The following is a 25309-nucleotide window of genomic DNA, read 5'->3' as shown; positions in this document are numbered from 1 at the left end:
CTTCTTATTTTCAAACGATGCTTCATTTTCCAAAAGCTAGGGTTTCTTGAAAACCTTTGTTCTTCAAATGTTTTCTATTTTTTAAGTGTTTTAATCCTATTCTTATGTGTTTTCGACTGCTTTTGTTAAGCTTTTCGTAACTCTAAATAGTTATGCTAGAATCCCCAATTTTTGGTACCCTGTTTGGATTCTGAGTTCATCCTTGATTATTTGCTACATGATCATGCTATCTGTTTAACTCTCATGATTACTGCCTCGTTTGATTAGAGTATTTTGTAATTTTTACCCTAGTATGCCTCTTTTAGGTTTTCAGGTTCGATCCTTTCTGTTTATACTTAGTTTACTTGCTTATTCATGGAAAATCTATATTATTTTCCTTAAAACCAGTATTATTTTGAATCTCAGATTCACTTATTAGCTGTGGTGATATTTATGTGCTGATTTTCCTCAATTATTCCCATATTTTACAATCTTCAATTATCTCCTACCTTATTTGTAACTAACTGTGTTTTTCACTGATTTCTACTACTTATTTCCTTAAATGAACCCTTGCATATCTAACCCTAATTGCCTACTCTGTACCTGAGTTATTTGATTTCGTTCCTTATTTGTTTCTTATTCTTTACCGTTGGTGAATTACTCCCTAAATTAAGGGAAGATCTTGCTGATTTTTATGCTTGATTAATTTTGTGACTCTCCAATTACTGAACAATTTATTGCTTACCTTAACTTCAACTGCTATATATATACCCCCTTCTATTCTCACTATGACACGACTTTAGCAATTCTCCATTACACTTAAAAGCTTTTTGCTCTTTCTTGTTACTTGCTACTCTTACTGAACTAGCCAACTATAAGCCAAGGCTAGTTATTGCACCACACTTGCCTTTGTATTCTGTGTCTGCTTCCCATAATTGGTATGTTCTGATTCAATTTTAAGTCCAAAACCCTATGTGTTCTGTTACTGCTTTAGTTTACTGATTTCTAGTCTTGTTCCTGCTTTTTATCTGGTTGTTCAATATGTAATTAGCCTTCTTAAATCTTAGCATGAATGAGTTCTATCTTGTTCAACTTATGATTAAGATGTCTAAGGAGTTACCTATTGCTTCCTCTAGCATGCTTCAGTCAAACTGTGCTCCATGTATGTCAGCATTGTTTGCTTATTTTCCTATCTAGATTCCGGTATTAACCTATTTTGCTAAGTGATTCTGATTCTATATTAAATTCCATCTAATACAACTAGGTTTCAAACTGTCATTTCTGAAATCCATGCCTTATATTTGTATTATTAGCTATATAACTAATTCCTTAACCATATAAACTCCTAAAAAGCTTTTGTGCTTCTGTTGTTATGTGTTTCACTATGTACGTTACATATGTCTCTCGATCCCAGTATCCCTGTGTGCATTCTGTTGTTAAGTGATGTTGAATCAGTAGTTAATCTGTTGCTTATTGATTTTACAACTATTCATACCGTCTCTTCAAAACTGTTTACTACCAATCCATTCCTATTTTGTTATAAAACTTCCTTACTTAATTGAGTCCTTTTCAATACTATTTTTCATATCAAAACTATGTCAAGCACTCTCACTTTACTCCTAAGTCACTAGGGTCATCCCCTCTAGTGTGTGTACTGCCTTGGAATCCTCTTGAGATACCTTGGAACTCTGGCACACTGGGGCTGGCTATTCCACACCGCACTAACTCAATCCTTGTTATCGAAGTCTGGGTGTGAGCACTACACGGGATCCTTGAGGTCCTTAGGGAACTATGACACACTTGGACATAAAATTGGCTTTGAAACCCTTGACATTTGATATTGCTAAAGGTCTGGTACCCTCAGGTTGTATTCGAGCCTACTTCAGGCTCCCTATAGTTTAACTTATTTTGTTTTATTTCTGTAATTCATTTTAGCCATTAGTCTGTAATAATTATTTGTAAACAAATTTTGGGGATAGCTAGTGAAAAGGGGAGGGTAGTTATATATATGTTGGGTAAATCGGGTAGATACCATGCCTATAGGGTTGTATTGATTCAAAAGCATTTGCCATGTTTGCTATACTTTCACAGTATCATAAACCATGCCTATAGGGATTAAACTCGGCTCTAATAGAAATCATGCCTATAGAACTTAAAATTAGTGTAGTTAAACAAATCAGCTTAATTCATGTTTGAACTGGTTTAATTAACTGTCTGTTTCTTTAAATAAGTTTCCAAACACTGCCTTAAATCAATGCCGCTAGAAAACATGCCTATAGGATCTCAAGTCATCCATTTAAAAATTGTTCACTATTTTACTACATTCCTAATAGATATCATGCTCTTAGGACAACATTGTTATGCATTTAGGCAAGTCGGTAGGGCGATTAAAACTCTGGAACTATAAAACTGTGGCTTGATATTTAAAACTGCTCACATTTACATGTCTAAAATCAGTAGGTCTTTGACACTTCAATCTTAATTCAATGTTGTATATGTTCTGCTCACTCAAATATCATGTTCTAGGATTTTCATAAATACTTGACTGTTATTTGAAGAAGTGCACTTACTTGTTATATTTGTGGAGCTGACTGTGAGCCTATAATTTGTTCTCTTTAAATGCAGTCCTAATTGTTCCCATTGACGCCTAGACTTTTATCCTTTAAAACCTTAGGAAGTTCTAGAACTACCTTAGTTAGAGGTCTAAATACCTCCAGGGCCACAAAGAAGGGATTGGTAGTGCACGCATAGGACATATGTCAAGGTTATTAGAACGCTTTAGGCTACGACCAAGGGGAGGGAATTAGGTAGTAAGGATATGATGACTACGTGCTAATGTCACATGTAGCCCCTCTTTGGGGAGTGATTACCGGGCATTGCATGGGGCGATCCTGTAGGCTAACCAACCTAGGACCCCTCTTTCCAATTCCAGGTGCTTAAACTTTACCTTCTCTATATGTATACAATTTGTTCAATTCTTTTCCTTTTTATCTCATTACTTGAGTCATATAATGTCCAAAACATGCCTTTATTTGCAAGTATGTGTTTAAACTATATATTCGTTAAAAGGACTAATTCATAAGTATAAGTTCGGTCGGTACCCACCGTTGTGGAACGTAAGGGGTGCCTAACACCTTCCCTCAAGGTTATTTCGAGCCCTTAACCCAAATCTCTGGTAATGCAAACTAGTCTAAGAGTTAATCACTCTAGGTGCCCTAACGCACCATAATCCATTAGGTGGCGACTCTTCAAAAACCCAAATTCCTAAAAGGAAATGAGTTATTACTCATACGAATGTCGGAACCTAGACTTCTCTCTCCGCGGAGGGAAAAAAAGGGGGCGCGACCCCAACTGTTTTGTATCCTTAGGGGATTTTTACTACTATTCTTCACTGTTTTGACTTCATATTTGTACTCAGTCATGCTATATTCTACTATTTTCATAACTCAACCATATTTACTCGTTTTTGATATTTCAATAATATTTTGGGCTAAGCATCATGTTTTATTGTCGCCCGAGTGGCTTGAGAAGGTTTCTGACTGAGAGTGGCCGAGGTCTTGTGTTGTAAGGATATTATGGGATCGAGTTGTACGCCGCAGCAGGTTGTTATTGATTCGTGATATTGTGAGGCCGAAGGCTTGATTGATTTATACCACGAGGTGGCTTGTTAATATGAGGCCGAGAACATGTTTGATTATGCCACGAGACGGCTTGTTATTACATTTGGGTCGTAAGGGGCCCCTCCCAGACTCTGTACACCCCCAGTGAGCGTGGGTCCCCAGTGGAAGTGATATGTTGTAGCCCGAGGGGCTGTTCTTGATCCATGTTTGCCCGAGGGTCTAATTACGAGTGATTGTGAGGTAGTACGAGGGGCTAGTTCTTTTGATATTATGCCCGATGGGTAGTTTATGGTACATATTTTGCCTGAGGGGCTATTTACGTTTCTATCCTTTTTTACTCACTGTTTTTATCACTCGTTTGAAACTATTGAAAGTTGTTTGAAAAGGGTTTTACTAAAACTGAGCCTTATTTACGAAGAAAATGATTTCTGTAGTATTTTGGAATAGTACAACATTTGCTGTACCAATATGCTGTGTTTTATGTGTTTTCTTACTGCTCAGCTTTTATTTACCTTTATTACTTACTGAGTTGGCATACTCACATTACTCCCTGCATTTGGTGTGTAGAATCAGGTAGTTCTGAACCCGGTAGCGGGTGTTGATTGCTCAGTGGTAGAGTCATGGGAGTTAGCAAGGTAGCTGCCCAACGTTCGCAACACTGCTTTTCTCCCTCTTGTCTTCCTTAGACTGTATTAGTATATTTTTAGACTCTTGTTGTATTCAGACCCTAGTAGACGCTCGTGACTTGTGACACCCCGATGTCGGGCTTGTGTATTTAATCTTCACTGTTCATTTAGACCTTCATTATGAAATATTTTATTAATTAAAGGCTTGAAAAAGGACTTTTATTGATTAATGGTTAATTCAGGAGTTGTGTTGGCTGGCCTAGTTTCACGATAGGTGCCATCACGACCGGGTCGGTTCTTGAGTCATGACAAGTTGGTATCAAAGCCTAGGTTACATAGGTCTCATGAGTCATGAGAAGGTTAGTAGAGTCTCGCGGATCGGTACGGAGACGTCTGTACTTATCCTCAGGAGAAAGCAGAACCTTTAGGAAAAACTTCACATTCTTGAATTCTTATCGTGCGTCCTTAATTCAGCTTGAAATGTAACTCTTTAAATTATTATGCGCTTGAGGGTACCAGTCTATACCCCCATAGTAACCTTACTTTGATTATAAATGTGCATGCACGATGGTCAAACCTAGTCGGATTAATATGTTGTCCACATAATAATCCTTTAAGACAAGCTTTATACAAAAGTCCACCGGGGTTTCCATAATCCCAACGGATACAACTATGTTCTGTGCATTAATTTGGAGAACTAAATGCCAATATTCTAATCATGAATGTATAAATAGTCGAATCTGGTAGGGGAAAAGGGCCTAACCCTTTTATTTTGCAGAAAATAAGGCACAAGGTCCCCAGATTCGGTATGGTTAGCAGCATTCCACCATTGCTGCTAGATTGGTGGGAGGACCTTTCCTCAAGTGACAAGAAACATGTAAGAAAGTACCTGGGTAACTGTCTTCCCTACTAGACATTGAGCTAAACAACAAGTTGATCGAGGCTGCCACTTTGTTCTGGGACAGGGAGAGGTCTATGTTCCGTTTCGGCGACATAGAAATTACACCACTTCTAGAAGAAATTGGAGGGATAGGGGTATTTACTTGGGATAGTCCCGGGTTATTGGTGCCAAAGAACCGTACCGGTAAATGTTTCTTAAAGATGAGTGGCTGAAACAAAATGCTGACTTGGTATGCCTGAAGGAATCTTACAAACCCTTCGAATATCTGTATGTGAGGTATGGCCATAGCAAGTCTTATCGTACCTACCATGATGAGCTCTCTCTCACTTCTTTGGGACACATCCACCGCAGAGTGTTCGTGTTAATTGTATGTTTCTTAGGTCTGATAGTATTCCCAATGAAAGGGAAAGAATCCACACTAGCTTTGCCATAGTCGCCAAGACTTTGATGGAAGGGGTCAATGGACAGACATACACAATAGTCCCCATGATCATAGCCGACATCTACAAGGCTCTAAAGCGCTGTTAAAGAGGGGTCAAGCATTTCGAGGGTTGTAACTTGTTGCTGCAATTGTGGTTGTTAGAACATTTTCAAAAGGGTCACTATCACCAAGAATATTCGCGAAGGGCTTGGAACGACCATATTGCCTTCCATCACACCAAGCGGATGACTTACATTCCAGACAGGTTTGCTCAGCTGGAAAGTGCCAAAGAATGGGTAAAGTTCTTCGATAATCTGACCAAGGAATAGGTGTAATGGATGTTTGAATGGTTCCCAACAGGCGAATTCTTCATCAGATCCATGGACACTCCACACCTGGTACTGGTTGGGTTGAGAGGGATATACCCTTATGTCCCTATCCGAGTTATGAGGCAAGCAGGCAGGAAACACGTTGTACCAAGGTTTGCCAAGATGAGTCATTTCAGGACAGACTTTCAAGACGACGACATCCCTTACAAGTGCCAAGCTCAGCACATGTGGAACTACAAAATCATTATGGAAAAGAACACCGTTGAGCTGGACAGGTATCATTCGGGGTGTGAACCTCTCTACCCAGCATGGTTAGACGACAATCTAAAAGGAATGGTGATGCCAGGAGTCAATCGAGGGAATAGAATCATAGACGAAGAAGCTAATGCTCAATTCAAATACAACAGACTGCGCAAGAGGGTCCACGACTCTGAGAATGAGCATCGGGAAATACATGAGAGAAATGTGAGGTTGATTGAAGAATGGAAAGAAATAGGAGTCACTTCCAACAGGAAGTTGGAATATCTGGAGCGAGGAATAGTGGAGATAGAAGGTAAAGTCATAAAGAGGATCGAGGATTGCTAGAAGGCTGAAGGAACTGAAGGAGGACATCTGGACAGAGCCTACTTACTGCTGGGTTTGCGTGAGCTGGGGGAACTGTATGATGGAGTTAGGAAGATCGAATCTAGGGAAGGTCCTTCTGGGACCAAATAGGCTAGATTTATTGGCTTTCCTGAAATGTAATAAGGCCAAGTGCCAGTAGTGACTTATTTTTCTAGTATCTTAGTGTCGTTTTGGGATTCGCCTATTTTTCATTATGAAATGAAGTACTTACTGGCATCTAAAGTTCTCCAAATCTACTTGTCGCTAGGTCTACCTGTGGCACAACGAGGCTCCCCAAATTAGGACATGAATTTACATTCCCGCAATATGTGTTTAAATACTGCAAACATTTTAGAATCCTCACTGACTTGTTACCTTTTTGTTTTTCCTTATTTTGATTATTCTCATCCCCTTAGGTTGGTTCGTTCATACTGGCCTCATCAGCATATCACACCAGATCTAGAGGCCCTCCACATCCTCCCTCCTCCAAGCAATACAAAAGGGAGAGGAAAAGCAAAAATGGACGACTTAAGTGGTATCCGGAATGAGTATATTGAGAACACAGAAACTTCAGATGGTCGTAGAACTCCGGCCCCAAATGATCTAGTCTTGAGATTGGAACAAAAAATATTGGAATTGTAAGAAGAACTTGAGCAGGTTCGCAACTTGGCAAACTTGTCACTCACCCTAAATGTTCCCAACATCCACAACAAAACATAAAGAATCCAGCACCTCCCCAAAACACACAAAACCAAGACCCATAAAATCCTCATGCACCGAATAAATATGCACCCCCCCCCTAAAATCTCAGTCCCTTACTAGTACCAACTTCGCCACAACATCACCATCATCCAATTTAGTACCCACCAACCACCACTTACCACACTCTCCAAAATACACCACAACCAATTCTTGATCCCCAAAACTCAACTAATGACCATCATTACACCCAAGTCCCTGGCACCTATCAAAGCAATCCTATACATAGAAACCGTACATCACTCTATCCAACCAATCTCCCATACACCGGAATCCTTCGAGAAGTACCTACTCATTAAAAACATGGCTGAAGAACTCAAAAAGTTGGTGAGTCGAGTTCAGGATGTCGAAGGAGACAAAGGAATGAAAGGTTTGAACTATGAGGAATTATGCATACAGCCAGACGTAGAACTGCCAAAGGGATACAAACCTCCCAAGTCTGAGATGTTTGACGGCACAAGTGATCCCAGGGTCAATCTGAGGACCTATTGCGACAAACTTGTCGGGGTTGGGAAAGACGAAAAGATATGAATGAAACTCTTTATGAGCAGTCTTACTTGGGATGCTTTATCCTGGTACATTAGCCAAGATCCCAAGAAATGGTCCAATTGGGTAAGTATGCGTCGAATTTCATGGACCGATTCAGATTCAACACAGAGAATGCACTAGATGTTTTCTACATTCATAATCTTAAGAAGAAACCTACTAAGACTTTCTGTGAGTATGCTACTTATTGGAGGTCGGAAGCAGCCAAGGTCAGGCCATCTTTGGATGAGGAACAAATGAACAAGTTCTTCGTCAAAGCATAGGATCCAAAATATTATAAACGGTTGATGGTTATCGAAAATCATAAATTCTTCGATATCATCAAACTCGTAGAAAGAATTGAAGAAGGAATCAAGAGCGGGATGGTAAAGAATTTTAAGGCACTACAGCCCACAAATAAGGCATTACAATCAAGCGACATATCAAAAAAGAGAGATTTTGGGGCAGTAATGGTAGCCCAGGGCCCGAAATCTCCACTTACCTATCAAACACCTCCACCCGCATATCAAATGACTCCACCCACATATCAAACACATCTGCCCACATACCAAGCATCACCACCTACATATCAACCTTCATCTCCCAGATATTCCCAACCAGCCACTGTCCATCACACCTATAACTCCCAACCACCCCTTTCTAGTCACCTCCAATTCACCAAAACATTCCAATACCAAGACCCAATTTTGATTGCAAGCCACCTAGACAATACACTACTATTGTTGAACCCATCGACCAACTGTATGAAAGGTTAAAAGCCGCTGGTTATATCACCCCCATTCCTGATGTGGCATTAGAAAATCCATCCCAATGGGTCAATCCAAACAAAACTTGTACTTACCATTCTGGTATGAAGGGGCACACCACTAATGAGTGCTAAACATTGAAGGATAAGATCTACCATGGTCATGATAAAAGTGCCACCAAAAAGTGCCGAAATGTTTTCAATAGCAGGTGCATGCCATTATGATAAAAGTGCCACCAAACGAGCTCAATGCAACAAGCCATCATGGTCATTCACCACCTAGGGAATGGATGTTATTGGTTCGATTGAGCCCACTTCTTTAAACGGACACGAGTTTATTCTGGTAGCCATTGATTACTTCACAAAATGGGTAGAGGCTACATCTTACAACGCTATGACCAAGAAAGTCATCACAGATTTTGTCAAACATCACATTGTTTGCTATTCGGAGTTCCCGAGTCCATTGTTACTGATAATGCTGCCAATCTCGACAGTGATCTGATGAAAACCATGTATGAAACTTTCAAAATCAAGCACAAGAATTCCATATCCTACAAACCTCAAATGAATGGAGCCGTAGAAGCCGCCAACAAAAACATCAAGAAGATACTAAGGAAGACTGTAGAGAACCACAAACAATGGAACGATAAGCTACCTCTTGCTTTATTGGGATACCGCACTAGGGTTCGCACATCAACCAGGGCAACTCCCTACATGTTGGTTTATGGTACCGAGGTTGTCATCCCAGCCGAAGTAGAGATTCCTTCTTTAAGAGTCATACAGAAAGCTGAACTCATTGATGCAGTATGAATAAGGAGTCGCTATCAACAATTGTCCCTTATCAATGGAAAGAAGATGAACATAGTATGTCATTGCCAACTTTATCAGAGCAGAATGTCCAGAGCTTTCAACAAAAAGGTCAAACTAAGGCAATTTGCACCAGGTCAGTTGGTGCTGAAGAAGATCTTCCCACATCAAGAAGAAGCCAAAGGGAAATTCTCTCCCAGCAGGCAAGGTCCGTACATGGTTCACAGGGTGATGACAGGAGGAGCACTCATACTTGCATAAATCATTTAGCCCTTTAAATTAGTTTTCAGAAAACTATTTACTATTTTTATAAATTAAAAAGAGAAAATGGCTATTTAAAATGCAACCAAATTGGCTTTCAATAATAGCCCAAATCAAACCCCAATTTCCCAGCCCAATTTTAATTAAAAGCCAACGCTAACCTAATTTAAATCTTACCCAAACCCGGATCCCCACCTACCCGTCTCATCCTCACCGTTGATCTCTAAGATCAACGACCCCTATTTCCCTTTACCTTTTTCAACCCAAACGACCACCTAACCTAAATCATTCTCACCAATCCGCCACCCTTGAATCCTCTTTCCTCTCCAATTCTCTCTGAAAACTTAACTCAAACCCTAGCCGCCGCCACCCAAACCAGCCCTAATCCCCTTCGATCCTCACTCAATCCATGGATTCACATGGCTATTTGAGACGTATACACGTCTCCTAGATGCACGATTTTGTGATTTCGTGGAAAGATCTTGAAGAGATCTAGTCGTTCGAGATCTAGTCCAGATCTAGCTCAACTTCCACCCATGGTCTCTTATGCTACTTTCAGCCATCCATGGCCGTTTGAGTAGGATTCATGGCTTTTCCGGCTGAAATCGATAACGATCTAATGTTTTCTCATCTTCCTTGGGTTCTCTAAAACCCTAGGTCCTAAGATTTTCCATTTTTCTTTAAATATGTCTTAGTTTTAAGCGTGTCCATGAGTTTTAATTGATTTTTTCTTCATCTTTATAGATCTGAGATGATTCAAGTGTTATTAAACATTTTCTTTTAAAAAATCTCCTGTTTTGAGTAACTATTTCGATTTTAGTTGCTCTTTTCTAAACTAGTGCTTTCTGAAACTCGTCTTCTCAAAGTTTTCATGATTTTTGAGTGTTAATCATATGTTCTTAGGCATTATTGACTGATTTCTGCTCAAATTGTCTGGACTCTAACTAGTTTGAGTTAAAGCCCAAATTTTCTTATGTTTTGCTTCGACTCTGAGCCTTTCCGAGCTACTTGTTACATTGTTGGTGTTGTGCTTTGACTTTAATGATTTTCCCCTTTAGCCTAATTCAGTATCTCGTGACTTTTACCCTAGTTCATCTCTACTAAGGTTTCTGAGTCGATCTCTTGGCAAGTTTATGCATGCTTATGAAATTCTATTTTTTGCCTATTTGTCTATTTACGGAAAACTGATAATTTTCCTCGCTTTAAATCAGTATTATTTTTGAAATTTTGGTGGCCTGGTTTGTTCTGGTAAAGATTCGTATGCATAAACTTTATTTGTTTCCTTATTTGTAATTTTAATTGATCACACTTGCCTTAACTATGAGTCAGTATGATTTTGTGATTTTTATTGATCCTTTACTTTGTATGATTGAGATTCTTGCCTTAATTAGACTCTCTTGTTATTACCGTTAATCAATTACCCCTATTTAAGGGGTCTATTCCCGACTTCCTTGTGATAATTGATTCTGTGATTGGTTGACTGATCCTTAATTGATTGAACTTTGATTCCCTTTACCTTATTAGTTTTACTCCTAAAGTACTATATATACACTCTTGTTTTACCTCTTAACACGTGAATAATTAGTTCAGAACACATGAATATACACTCAAACTCTCTCTTCTTTCTCTACAACTTGTGCTACTGCTTTGTCTAGCCGGTTGGAAGCCAAGGCTGGACTGTGGAACTCTGATTACTACTTTTTCTGCACTTTGCTTCTTCAACTGGTATTTTCCTTGTTCAAATTCTGAAACTCAACTCTATGTGTTCCTTTGTTTGTCAATCTATGCCTCTTTCTGCACTGATTTAATGGCTCATGCTGTTAAATTGCACTTTTTGTTTATTGCTTTACTCAGCATGCCTAAAATTCTGCCCTCCTTTGTTCAAATGTAATCAACATGTTTACTTATTCCTATTTATGTCCCTCAACTAGTATGTCTCCTAATGTACTTGACTAATACTAATTCATGACTGATTATGTGTAATAGGCCCCCTGCATGACTACTCTCATACGTTGTCCCTATGTTTTATTACTGTTTTAATTTCAAGCATGATTCCCCTGAAGTAATTGTTTGTGTTTTGAAGACCAATTAGCCCATACTTACCCATTGTATTTGTTGGTCTATGTGCATCTCTTCTCAGCCATGATTATGTGTTTCTAATTTGGACCCTCCGTGTCCCTAACCCCTACTTCCTTGTTTGTAACTTCTGAAGTTGTACTGCTCTTTGAACTTGTTTTATATGTATTGTTGTTTCTCTTATCCCCTTCCCTTTTCAAAACAATTTTCCTTAAGCAACTATTCTGTTGTGTTTTTGCAAACTCACTTCAAACATGACTATTTTCAAAAATATTTTCCAACTCAACTCCTCTAAATCTATGTCAAGCACTCTCACATATACTCTTAGACCACTAGGTTCTGCCCCTTTTGTGTGAGCCTTGCTTTGGGAACCTTGAGCTCCCCCTAAACCTGGATACATAAGAGTTGGCCATTCAACACTGCACTTATTCTTGGTTATGCAATCTGGTGTAAGCACTGTCTGAGATCCTTGGAGTTCCTTAGGGAACTCTAACACACCCAGATATGAGAAAGGTTGTGGAATGATATTGGCACTTGAGGTGGTTTATTACATAACTTAGAGAGGAAGTCCTAATCAGGCTTCCTGTAGTGTAGCTTCTTATTTTTCATTTCTACTTATGTAATTCGCTCACATGGCCTGTAATAATTTGTAAACAAGTATTGGGGTGGCTAGTGAAAAAGGGGTAGGGTAAATAGGCATGCTATAATTTGTTAAGGGTAGAAAACATGTCGTTAGATTTATATTCCTAATTGTGCAATAGAAACCATGCTTAGGATTCATATGTGCATTAGAAATCATATTCTTATGATTCATGTTTCTTGCTTTAGCATCTCATTCATTAATCCATATTTTATGTCTATCGCTTAGAAATCCAGCTCTTAGTGCAATAACAACATTGGTATAAAGTTGTTACTCATGAAGTCGTATCTCAACAATTCTGCAACTCTTGTGTATATTTAGCAATCATGCCTTAGGGACTCTGTTTTCAACAACCCTGCCATTTGCATATTAAAATATCATGTTTTAGGATCCTTTTGCATTTCATTCAAACGTCTAGTTAATTACCGATTCATGAAAAGGTAATAAGTAATAATTTTGACATTGTGATGCTTTCTGAATAAGTTGGTAATAATCTTTGCATTCGATTAGAACAACATGTTTGAGGTAAAAATAATCTTCAAACTGTCTTAATAACTTGGACAGTATAAAGAACAAAGTAAGAGACTCCAAGAAAGCAAACTAAATTATAGATACGAAAGTTTCCCTACAAAGGGGCTGGCTTCAACAACCCATAATGGACGGCTTGCCAAGCTACACAAATATTTTATTTGTTTGTAGTCACAAAAGTTTTCCTACAAAGGGGTTGGCTTCAACAACCCATAAGGGACGGTTTGCTAAGCTACACAACTCATAAAACTTTTGTACTATAACCAACGTTAGCTGTTTATAACTCAGAAAACTTTCATACTACGATAAGCTAACTTTAAAAGAGTATTCTTACTCTATTTTCATACATGGACCAGCCTTTCTATCCATTAGAAAGAAAGAACAAGAGGAAAATTTAGAAAGCATTCATATGTAATATATCACAAAAGATTTACAGAAGTTACAAGATGCTCTTGCAACTACTACAAGGCCTCCTTTATATAGAACTAGGAGGTTATTACAAGACAAACTTATACGCTAAAATAAACCTATCTTACATGGCAAGCTTATCTGCATGTGGGTCCTTCTTGGCATGTGAAGGACTTTACGCAAAACAATTAAAAAGCTCCTGAAAACATGTGAAAGGGGCGAAATATACATGGTGTAGCATGTGAAAGTATGAGGGAGCATGTGACTACATGTGAAAGTAGGGTGTTGCATGTGACGAAGCATGTGGAAGCATGTGGAAGTATGTGAAAACAAGTGAAAGTGGGGCCCGAATAGAATGGAAAGATGTGAAAATTTGTCTTGGCATGGGTAGATGATTTTGAAGGGTTTTTTGGTGGGTAATGTAGGATTATGGTGGGATTAGTAGGGATTTAGATAATTATCCTTCGTTGATTTTAGGGTTGTCTTCTAGGAATCTTTCAAAGACCTTGTGTAGCAATGCCTAGAACTTGATAGTCCTTCTCCGCTGTGTTCTTTCTCCTTTGGATTGAGAGACGTAATTCGCAACTTTAACCTGGAAATGTCGTGAGTGATTTTTTCTCGGAGGACTTCGTATTGGGTCTGATACTTTTTTGCTGCTTCCAGGACTTTTCCCAGTGACGATGAGTGTTGGTATAATTCTAGCTTGCCTAATCTTGTGGCCATATCTCTCTCGGGATGCACCTATTTTGCTGGGAAAGGATTCTTTGTGACTCGTTATATTCTTCCTCTATTGATAAAATGGACACGGGAAATTTCCACCAGAATGATGCCTCTTCTTGCGCCTGGACTTTTCCATTAATAATCTTCACTGGCCTATGGAACATGAATACCTTTGTTGTGTAGGAATCATTGAAACATTTTATCCAATATCTTCTAGGTTTGAACCATAGCAAAAATACTTTAAGAGTTGGTGTAATGCTATCAAAATCCATGAAGATGTTGCATTTGAATTCCATGAAAATATGATACTGATGGCATAAGTACCAGAAAAACCATAATAGTTCTTGTGGAAAATCCTTGGCTTGAGCTATAAATATATGGCAGAACGGATATTCTAGATTGACCCAATATGGCTTGAGAATGGATCCTCCATGTTGCCGGAAAACTTGGACCTCATAATAAGTTCTTCTTTCCATAATTGACGGATCAAAGGGATCCGTGAGGTTGAACAAATCCAGTGGATGATCTATTGGCTTTAATGAACTTGTTCCTGGCATATTTGAAAGCACGAAGATGTGGCTAATTAGCTTTTTCTTTGACTTCAATTTTGCTGGGAAAAATCTTTTTGAGAATTCTTCCGGTCGAGACAGAAAATCCGCGAGAATATTATCCTTTCCTTTCAGGTGCTTGACTTGAAATTTGTATGGAGAGAACCATTGAGCCCATCTGAGAAGCTAAGGATTAGGAGTAATTTTTGCATTTATCTGGATCATCTTTGGGAAGGCCTTCATATTCATCTCTATTAGAAATTCTGTATGAATAAGGAAGAAATTGAATTTCTTGATTCCATTCTTTATAGCAAGAATTTCCTTGAAAGTGGAGTGATAATGTTGCTAGGCATATTTGAACTTCCCACTGGCGTATCCGCATATTTTCCTCGGGCCATCTTTTTCTTCAAATTGAACAGCACTCCAATATTCATTATTGGCATCAGTTTGCAGTATCTTCTTTCCATCTGAAGGGATGTAGAGGGACTTGACATTTTTAGATATCTCCTTTATTTTTCTGACTGTTTCATCCTGTTTCTCTCCCCATTATGGAGCCTTTTTTTGAGCATTTCTATGAGCAGTGAAATGTATGTAGAGATATTTGGGATGAAATCTCTTACATAATTTATTACACCCAAGAGTTGTTGGATATGCTTTGTTGTGAGGTTGGTATCCAGAAAAATTTGAGTAATTCCTGACATATATGTGGTCCTAGACTGTATTCACCTTAGACAAAATGCATTCCGAGAAAATAGATCTCCTTTTGAGCAAGGGCCATCTTTTTTGCTGAAAGCATGATCTCGTATTGTATTACTAATGCCTCAAATTGACGAAGCAAATTGACATGTTCTTCCAATGTATCACTAAATAACAGGATGTCATCAATGTACACTAAGGAGGTATGGAGAATGGGTTGGAAAATTTTTATCATGGCTTTTTGGAACAAGAAAGGTGCGGTTTTAAACCCAAAGGGCATGACTTTCCATTAGAAGTTATGATCGGGGATGCAAAATCCCATTTTGGGTCGTTCTTCAGGGTGGATTCCCAATTGCCAACATCCAGATTTTAAATCAAACTTGGAAAGAATATTTGGCCTTGGCTAAGCGGGAGAAGGAGTGAGTTTATTTGGGATGGAGAATTTATCATCTTGGATGAAATGGTTAACTGGATGGTAATTAAATACTAATTTGAGTTTTCCTCTTGTCTGCTCTGCTCTTTTGTTGACATAAAATGCTTTGCATACCTATTGTGAATCTGACGGCTCTATCAGTTCAAATTCCAAAAGATCTTCGCATTTATTCTTTCCAAGATAAAGATTATCTGGATTCATGCTTGAATGACCGGCCTTTGTCGGATTGATGTTTTCATTTTTCTTGAAAGGGATTTTGATAAAAAACTCTTTGTTTTTTCATAAAGGGCTTTTCCCTTTCTTCATGAAATCCTTGTGGGATTCAGCACATGAATGTTCAATGAGATTTTGCTCAATCTCTTAGATTTGTTCGTCATTGGTTATTTGGAATAGCCTTGGAATCTCAGAATAAAGTTTGAACTACTTTTTAAAAGTTATCCCGTTAGCCTTGATCTGGAGTAGATCCCTAAGTTGTCTGTAAATGTCGAATCCAACAATAAGATCTTTTCCTGGTACATCAGACCCTATTAGCTTGGTTCTGTACTTCAATCCTGGAAAGAACTCAATTGTGACTGGATGCTTTGTGATAATGGTGGTAGTCAGGATTCCATTTGATGCAGTGTTAAAATCCTTAAAGTGTTGCACCCATTGATCTTCAGGGAGAACAACAGGATTTATGAGTGAACAAGCAGCTCCAGTGTCGATGAAAGTAATAACTCGAGTTGGTTTATCCCATTTGGATGAATAGACCTTGAGTTCTACACGAGGAACGACTACGAGAGCGTTGATCTCCCCTCGAGCTTCGATTACTGGTTCTAAAATTTGGTAGTGATCATTGCCTTGATCTTCATAGACATCAAGAGAGAATAAAGTTTCTTCATTAGGTTCATCATCCACAGAGGATATGGATTCATGGTCCTCCTGTTTTCCGAGATGTATGCCAGTGTAATCTTAAATCTCTTCAAGGAGTTTGACAGATCTTCTCGATTAGGGACAATTTTTAGTGAAATGTCCAATCTTGTGACACATAAAATATCTGTTTTTCTTGTGAAAATTTCCTGGCCTTCTACATATGAAATATTTTGTGTGTCTCTTTTACCTTGATTTCCCATATAGAATTCTTCGCCATTTGAACCTCCTAAATTCTCTCCGTCGCCTAGACATGTGGTAGGAACATCCTAACCCGGTGATTAGGTCAGATTTGCGGCATGCTTTGTCAAGAGCTGGATTGTGATGGATAATTTGTTTTTGGGCAGGGCACTTTGTACAAATGTCATTTAATGCGACGAAAATAACTTGCCTGATATAACTAATTTGAAGGATTGTAATAGACTGAAACTTTTCTTCAATGATGGTCATGGTTTGGCTTGCCAACAACTTTAGAAGGGAAGAGACAAAGGCTTGCTTTAGATTGATATCTCCACCGATCTCGAAGTATATCTTCTCCATTTTTTGAAAAGGCCTGTCAATGTCATTTCTGTCGAATGACACACACTTCATCTCGAAGAGTTGTCTTCGCATTTTCTCCTGTCTTTGGCCAGTATCTCCGCAGAAAACTTCATGTAGGATTCTGATGTTGAAGGCAAAATCTTGGGAAGTAAGAAAAGTATTTTTATCTTGAATTCCAAGTGAGTTCCACCAATCTCTGAGAATTACTGAGAACCATGAAGTGACTCCTAACAGGATGATATACTTTTCTCGTTCCACCAAATTTTTGGTCACCATCCAAGTATAGAAGTCTTGGATCCTTTGAGGCCATCTTGAAACCTTGACATCATCTAAGGTAAACGTGTGGAAGCCAGTTCCAACTAGTTTTGACGCCATGGGCTCATATCTTCTTTTTGGGATTGGTTCATCTGTCATGCCTTCTTGTTCCTCATCTACTTCAGATACTTCTGGGTCTCTTGGCTGATTTACAAATATAGGGGGATTGTCATCTTCGAAAGAGTTTGTTATGGATTCATTGCTTGATTGAGAGCTATCTTCCATTGTTTCATCGTGTGATGAATTTGGAGAGTCCGACCATGGAGTATCTTCTTCTGATATGTATCTTGGCTGGGAGACATAGAGGTCTGGAGCCTTCTGGTCAGAAATCATCAGATTTTTGGGGTTCTATCTTTTTGAACTTTCTCCTTGGTCTTGCCTTTTCTTTGTTTGTTTTTGCACTGCAAGAGCGTCCTTCCTTTCCCAAACCATTTTTGCAATATCAAAATCATGTTCTTCTTTTAAGGGTTGGGTGAAAGTGATTGGATTTTGTGAGGTAGATGGAAAAGTAGAAAAGGTGTAGTCTAATTTAGGTGGGGAATATGCTTGTGGAGACATAGGGAAAAGGTAGGTTTTGAGGGGATAACTGGGGTTTTTGTGGCTCAAAGTGGTTATTTCTCAAAAGTTGAATTTGTTCTCTGATGGAAATCATTTCCTTTTGTTGTTGTTGGAAAAATTGGAAAAGTGATGTTCCTGGAGGACAAATCTCGTATTGTAAATTTGCCAACCTCAATTCCAAGGTTTTGATTAGTCCCGCATGGTGAGACGACGTTTGCTCCATCTTTTTCTCAATTGTTTCCACTTTTCTCATCATTTTGTTTTGTGTATGGGCCACGCTCTTTATGGTGTTGCCAATGTTGTTCAATACATTGTTTTGGCAGATGGAGTTTTCTGATTGCCAGTTCATTGTTGCTTCGATGTCACTTGTTGGGGGGTTTTTCTCCAGTAGGTAGCACTATGTTTTTCTTGGAATTTTTTGGAGCATGGCTTATACCCTCGTTTTCAAAAGGTTGGAGTGAAGGAAAATCTAGGGTATGACTGGAGCCTGAAGGATTTAGCATGAATATCTGTGGTTGTGTGGGATTTGTGGTTTTTTGAGTTGGTGAAGTTTCAGGTTCAGGTGGCTTTTTGGATTCTAGGGTATGAGCTGATGGTGATTTGTGTTTGGGTGTGGTTTCACTATCCTCCCACCTTGGAGTGAATATTTCTGGTAATTTTGGCCATTCCTAGGGTTTGTAACTGACAAGAAATTCATATTTACCTGGACGGCTTAATGAGCCAATTGAAGGGTCTTTATTTTCATATTTGGCTCGAAATTGTTTTTCAGTGGTCTTCCCTTTTTTCTTGGATTTTGGTTTGGTTTTGTTAAGGTGAACCTTTCCCAATGACGCTGGTGGTGTTCATCATATTCTCCAATTGGATCTTCCACACTGTCTTGGCAGTCACAATCAAGATCTTAAGGGCAGTGTCCTGTAAAGGGGAATTTGAACCACCAAGCCCTTTTTCCTTCTTTGTCAAACTTTTGACACCAATCATGTTCTTCCATGATGCTTTGTATATTCCAAAAGAACTCTCCATCAGGTTCAGGGTATGTATCTGTTGTATCTTTGGGTTGAATCATTTGGCAAGAAAAGATGGTTTTATTGGGTTTTTTGAGATGGGAATGGTCAAAGATTATGCAGACGATTTTGTCATTTCTTTTGGTAAAAGTTGGTTCACCAGATTGTAGAGATTCCTCTGGTTCTCTTAACTTTTCATAATTTGTGATCCATGAATCTGGAAGAATTTTGACAAGTTCGTCTCTAGAAATTTGTCTGGGTATTTGGGTTCACATGGTGTTTCTTTTGGTAGCATCAATATGTAAGAGTAAAGCATTTTCTCCTCTGGGTAGGCAAAGATCCATGGCATGATTTTTGACTCCCCGTGCCATTTGGTGATGAAGAGTGGCTTGGATGGAATCTTTGGCTTGAGGGGCTCCTTGGATTTGGACTTGGATTTTTAGTGCTTCAGTTAAGTATGGATCATAAAGGGACATGTTAAAATTTGGAAATATAGTTATAAAGACAGTCCAAGCATTCAGGGTAACTTTTGCAGTACCCATATTTCCATGTTGGTACTCCAAGTATCTTGTATATAGAAGAGAAAGTCGAGCTACAACATGTTGACCTTTTCTTCCATGATATGTTAAAGTGATTCAGATAGCACCGAAATGGATATGGGTAAACCATGATCTCTCCATTTCCTGGGAAAATCATCTGGGATTTGAAGGGTGATAAATTGTTCCTCTCGAGTGGCAAGAATAGGATGCTGGTCAAGTTTTGAGGCAGCAACATATTCTTTAACTCCTTTTGGTCTGTGTTGAACTAAGGAACGAATTTGGGTCCAAGGTGCAAACGATTTTTTGGCAAAAGCTGAGTAGGGGTTTATGAGGGGTAGTTTAGTGGAAGATACTTTTTGTTCATCGGGCAGGATATCTACTTCATAGAGGTAATCATATTTTTTGGACAAGGTTTTATATAGAGTAGGAGACATATTCATTTTTGCTAGGAAAGAGGATGATGGAAATGACTCAGACATATTTAGTAAACTGTTCCACAGTATAAAGAACAAAGTAAGAGACTCCAAGAAAGCAAGCCTTAGGTAATAACTTAAATAAAACTGGAACTACCTTTGTTTGATTATCAACTGCTAAAATCAGTAGGCAAACATGATTCAGACTTCTTTTCTGAGTCATGTAATAAATCTTGTTCTGTTGTTATTACTTAAACACCCTGCTTTAGGATTATGAATTTATACATTAGTTTTGCATAAGTCATGTTATCTATGTGCATTATTTGTGGAGGTATAGTTGAGCCTTCTACTTGCTTCTATGTTTTCCCCGTAAGAGCCGTCTTATATGTTTTGTATGTCACTTTAGTATTTTGCCTTTAAACCTAAAAGGTCTGTCTAGAACCTCCTTCTTATTGGATAGGAGTCCTAAATTCCTCTGGGACTGATAGGAAGGTACAAGTAACAACATGCAATAGAGGTCGAGACCAACCTTCGCTCTAATTACCTTCACGGGGTGGGAAAGGGTAGATATGGATATGATGACCGATGCGCTAATACCACGTGTAGCCCCTCTTTGATGAGTGTCATACCGGGTATAGCATTGACGTGATCCATATTATCAACAAACCTAGGACCCCCTCCCTTTTCGGCTTAGATTTCAATTCTTCTAAAAAATCTTGCTTTTCACTAATTGTTTTTCAAACACTTGTGTACTTAAACTCGAATACCCTACTATTTGAGCCCTACTAGTTTATTTGCTAATTGCACAAATTCACAAACTGTTTGGTCGGGAACAATGCTAGTAGACCTTGAGGGGTGCCTAACACCTTCCCCTTAGGATAATTTCAAGTCCTTACCTTATCTCTGGTTATCCAAACATAGTTAGAAATGAACCTTATAGGTGACCTAACGCACCTTAAAATCGTTAGGTGTTGACTCTTCAAAATTGCAAAACCCCTTTCCCAAAAGGAAAGAGTTGTGCCATACCAAAATGTCATAAACCCGATTTCCGCAGAAAGGGAAAAGGGGGTGCGACAACATGGCGACTCTGCTAGGGATTTTTAGACTTTTACCATTTCAGATTGTTCTTGTGAATTTGTACATCCCTATGTGCAATTGCTTGTTTAATTTCTTTAAGCATTTAATTTCTTCTTCAAAAGCAAAACTGACATATCTTTTCTTGTTTCCTTCCTTTGTAACTGCTTTAAATTTATGAAACTACTGTATTTATCGCTTTCTTAACGTGCAAATACATGTCAACATGCTTTTAATTATTGCATAATAATGCTCAACATCATACTCCACTCGTACCAAACAAATACTATAGCAATGCTTGATGAGTGGTTGCACGCTTCATATATCATTACCCCCTCTAAATTCGGAAAGGCATATTTGCGGTAAAACTAGTCGATCAGCGGTGCAGTCGACAGTTCCATGCCTTCCCCCTTGAGTTTTTCGCTCAAGGGTACTAGTCTAAAACCCCATAGAAACCTTACTCTATATAAATTATGCATACATCATGATCAAACCTAGCCGGGTCAGTTATGTTGTCCATATAATGATCCTTTAAGATAGCCTTGTCCAAAAGTACACTGGGTTTCCCTAAAGTCAAACGGACACCATCACGTTCTGTGCATTTATTTGGAGAACTAAATGCTTCATGCTAATTATTGATATTAAATAGTCAAGTCTAGTGGGGGTATGGTCCTAACCTTGTTTAACTTGCAGAAATATGAGGCACAAAGTCCCCAGATTCGGCATGGTCACCAACATCCACCCAAGATTGCTAAGCTGGTGGAGAGATTTACACTCTAGTGACCAAACCATCGTCAGAAAATATCTGGGCAATCTACCATCCCTCCTGGAGGTCCAACCTAACAACATAATAATAGAAGTTGCTACCTTATTTTGGGATTGTGAAAGGGCCGTATTCCGCTTTGGGGACATCGAGATGACACCTTTGCTAGAGGAGATATGAGGACTGGCTGGTCTAGTGTGGGAAACTCTAGGTTTGCTAATGCCTGTGAACCGCAAAGGCAAGGGTTTCCTTAAAATGATGGGTTTGAAGAAGAATGTAGAATTTGTATGCCTAAAGGAATCATATATCCCTTTTGACTACCTGTATGAAAGATACAGTCACAACAAATCATATCGTACCTACCCTGACGAGTTTGCCATCACGTCTTTGGGACAAACTCATCGTAGGGTGTTCGTCTTCATGTTTTGCTTCCTGGGTCTGATCGTGTTTCTGATAAAGAAAGGGAGAATCAATACTAGGCTGGCTATGGTAGCCAAGACCCTAATGGAGGGGATTGGTGGGCAGATATTCAGCATTATACCCATGATCATTGCAGACATATACCGAGCCTTGGAGAAGTGTCAACGAGGAGCAAAACATTTCGAATGATGCAATCAACTACTTTAGCTTTGGCTCATGGAACATCTCCAAAAGGGAGAATACCGACAAGAAATTTAGCAAAGGGTCTGAGATGATCACATCGCTTTCCACCACCTAAAGCGGATGAATTACATCCCAACATGTTCGCTTAGCCTGAGAATGCCAAAGGATAGGTTGAGCTCTTTGATAATCTGACTAAGAATAGGTTCAGTGGATGTTCGAGTGGTTTCCGACAGAGGAATTCATTGCTCGATCCAGAGATGCACCATTCCTGATACTGATTGGTCTAAGAGGAACATATCTTTACGTCCCTCTTCGAGTTATGAGGCAAGCAGGTAGGAAGCAATTCATACCCAGGGTCGACAAGATGAGCCACTTCCGTGCTGACTTCCAAAATGATGATAGCCACCCAGGGTTCATTAGAGGTCATAGAATTATAGATGAAAAGGCCAAGGCGCAAGTCAAGTAAAACCAGCTGCACAAAAGGATCCATGAATGCGAGAGCGAACATTGCGAGATACAAGAATCCAACTAGAAGCTGATTGAGTAGTGGAAAAAATGGCTATCAGTGCCAACAAAAGGCTAGGGTACTTGGAGCGAGGCATAGTAAAACTAGAGGGGAAATTTCTCAAAATGGTTGAAGACTGTCAGAAGGCAGAAGGGACCGAAGGTGGACATCTAGCCAGAGCATACCTGTTGCTGGGACTTCGCGAGTTGGGGAAGTTGTTGGACGGAGCCAGGGATGCCGAGTCTGGGGAAGGTCCTTCTGGGACCAAGTGGATAGGAGTTTACCTTTATTGCTTTGTGAATGTAATAAGGTCAATGGCTATTAGTGACTTTTATTCCTTGCTTATTTAGTGTCGTTTTGGGATTCGTCTATTTTTATCAATAAAATGAGGCATTTAGCATTCTAAGTTCTCCAAATCAGTTTGTTTCTAGGCCTACCTCGGGCCCAAAGAGGTTCCCAAATTAGGACATGCTTTACATTCCCACACTATGTGTTGAAATATCGCAATAATTTTTATAATCCTCACTGACTTGATTACATTTTTATTTTTATTTTGTTTTCTTTTATTATTCCCCTCCCCAAAGGTTAGTTCGTGCACTCTGGCATCATTATCTTATTTCACAAGATCCATGGGCCCTCCACCCACTCGTCCTCTTAGTCCTATTAAAGGCAAGAAAAAAGGCAAGATGGAAGATTTGAACAACATCAGGAAGGAGAACATGACTGAACGGGTAGAGGCCACTGATGGCCAGGGTATTCGGGTTCCTAATAAGAATGTGTCACAACATGAACAGAAACTGCTGAAATTCCAAGAAGAGCTCAATCAGGTTCATAATCTAGCAAACCTGTCATTTTCCCTCAACACCCCAGACGTCAACTTCCCCAACACTCAAAATCCTACACCTCCTAAAAATATCCCAAAACAACATAATCATCCCGCTCCTCACCATCACATTGCTCCACCAAAGAACCAATGTAACAACTGTCATACCCCAAACAATACTCCACTACTCATCCCAGAACCTCAAAACTCCACAAACGACCATTTACATACCCATACACCAGGCTACCATAACACTCCTATATACATGTAAACCATGCCACACTCCACCCAACATATCTCAAGCACACCTGAATCTGATGAGAAGGATCTGCTTGTCAGCAACTTGGCCAAGGAACTTAAGAAACTGACCAGCCAGATTCAGGGCATTGAGGGAAGCAAAGGAATCGAGGGGCTGAACTATGAGGATCTCTGCATACAACCTTATGTCGAAACCTCCTAAGTTCGAGTTGTTTGATGGTACGGTGATTCAAGGGACCATCTGAGGACATATTGCGACAAGCTGATTAGAGTAGGGAAATATGAAAGAATCTGAATGAAGCTGTTCATGAGGAGTTTGAAATGAGATGCATTATCTTGGTACATCAGCCAAGATCCTAAGAAGTGGTCAATCTGGGTAGGCATAACATCTGACTTTATGGACAGATTCAGGTTTAATACGGAGAACACACCAGATGTGTTCTATATCAAGAATTTGAAGAAGAAGCCCACGGAGACGTTTCATGAGTATGCTACTCGCTGGAGGTCCGAGGCTGCTAAGGTCAGACCCGCCTTAGAAGAAGAGCAAATGAACAAGTTCTTTGTCTGTGCTCAGGTTGGGGGGGGGGTTGTTTGAGTTCATCTTATTTTTCATAGGATCTTTTTCATGTAGTTGTGGAATTAAATGCTTTTTCATGATTATCTGTAGCTAACGAAATTAACCTTGAAATTTCTTTTATATTTTCAAGTGTGTATTCTAAGTATTTAATATCTTTAGTTTTTTGATATTCTTCTATATTTTTTTCTAATATTATTTTGGACATATTTATATGTTTTAGAATTTCTAACCAGTACTTAAAATATTTGTAACTATCAATTTTTGATTTGTTCATATTAATACTGAGATGTATACCTGTTGATACATATATCCATGGTTTCTATATTTCTCAGTGTTATTTCTTTTCTGTGTTGATAACTTTCAAGTTTATCTTCATAAAATTCAATTTCATTTTCTATAGTTAGTAAAGCTTTATTACGTAATTTATTATATCTAATAATATCTTTGCAGGTTTTAATATTGTATTTAACACAATCTATTTTTCTATTTATGTTACTGAGGTTTTTAAGAAGTTTCCATTTCTGGGTATTATAGAATCTTATATAATGAAAAGTGTTATGTTTCATTTATAAAAAGATTTTATTAACTTGATATGTGATCATTAGTCTGAATATAAATCTAGTTCATATAGATCTAATATATCTATTTCATGTGATACAATTAGTTCCGTAAATGCTTGTTCCATTACATATATTATTTCAAAAGTAACTAAAATATCGTAAATTTTTCTTTTAACATCGTTATTAAGTCTCTTAAAGATATATAACATAAGTATTTTGTAGTCA

Source organism: Nicotiana sylvestris, chromosome 10, assembly GCF_000393655.2.
Source record: "Nicotiana sylvestris chromosome 10, ASM39365v2, whole genome shotgun sequence".
Lineage (NCBI taxonomy): Eukaryota > Viridiplantae > Streptophyta > Magnoliopsida > Solanales > Solanaceae > Nicotiana > Nicotiana sylvestris.
Note: the sequence above shows the minus strand (reverse complement) of the source record.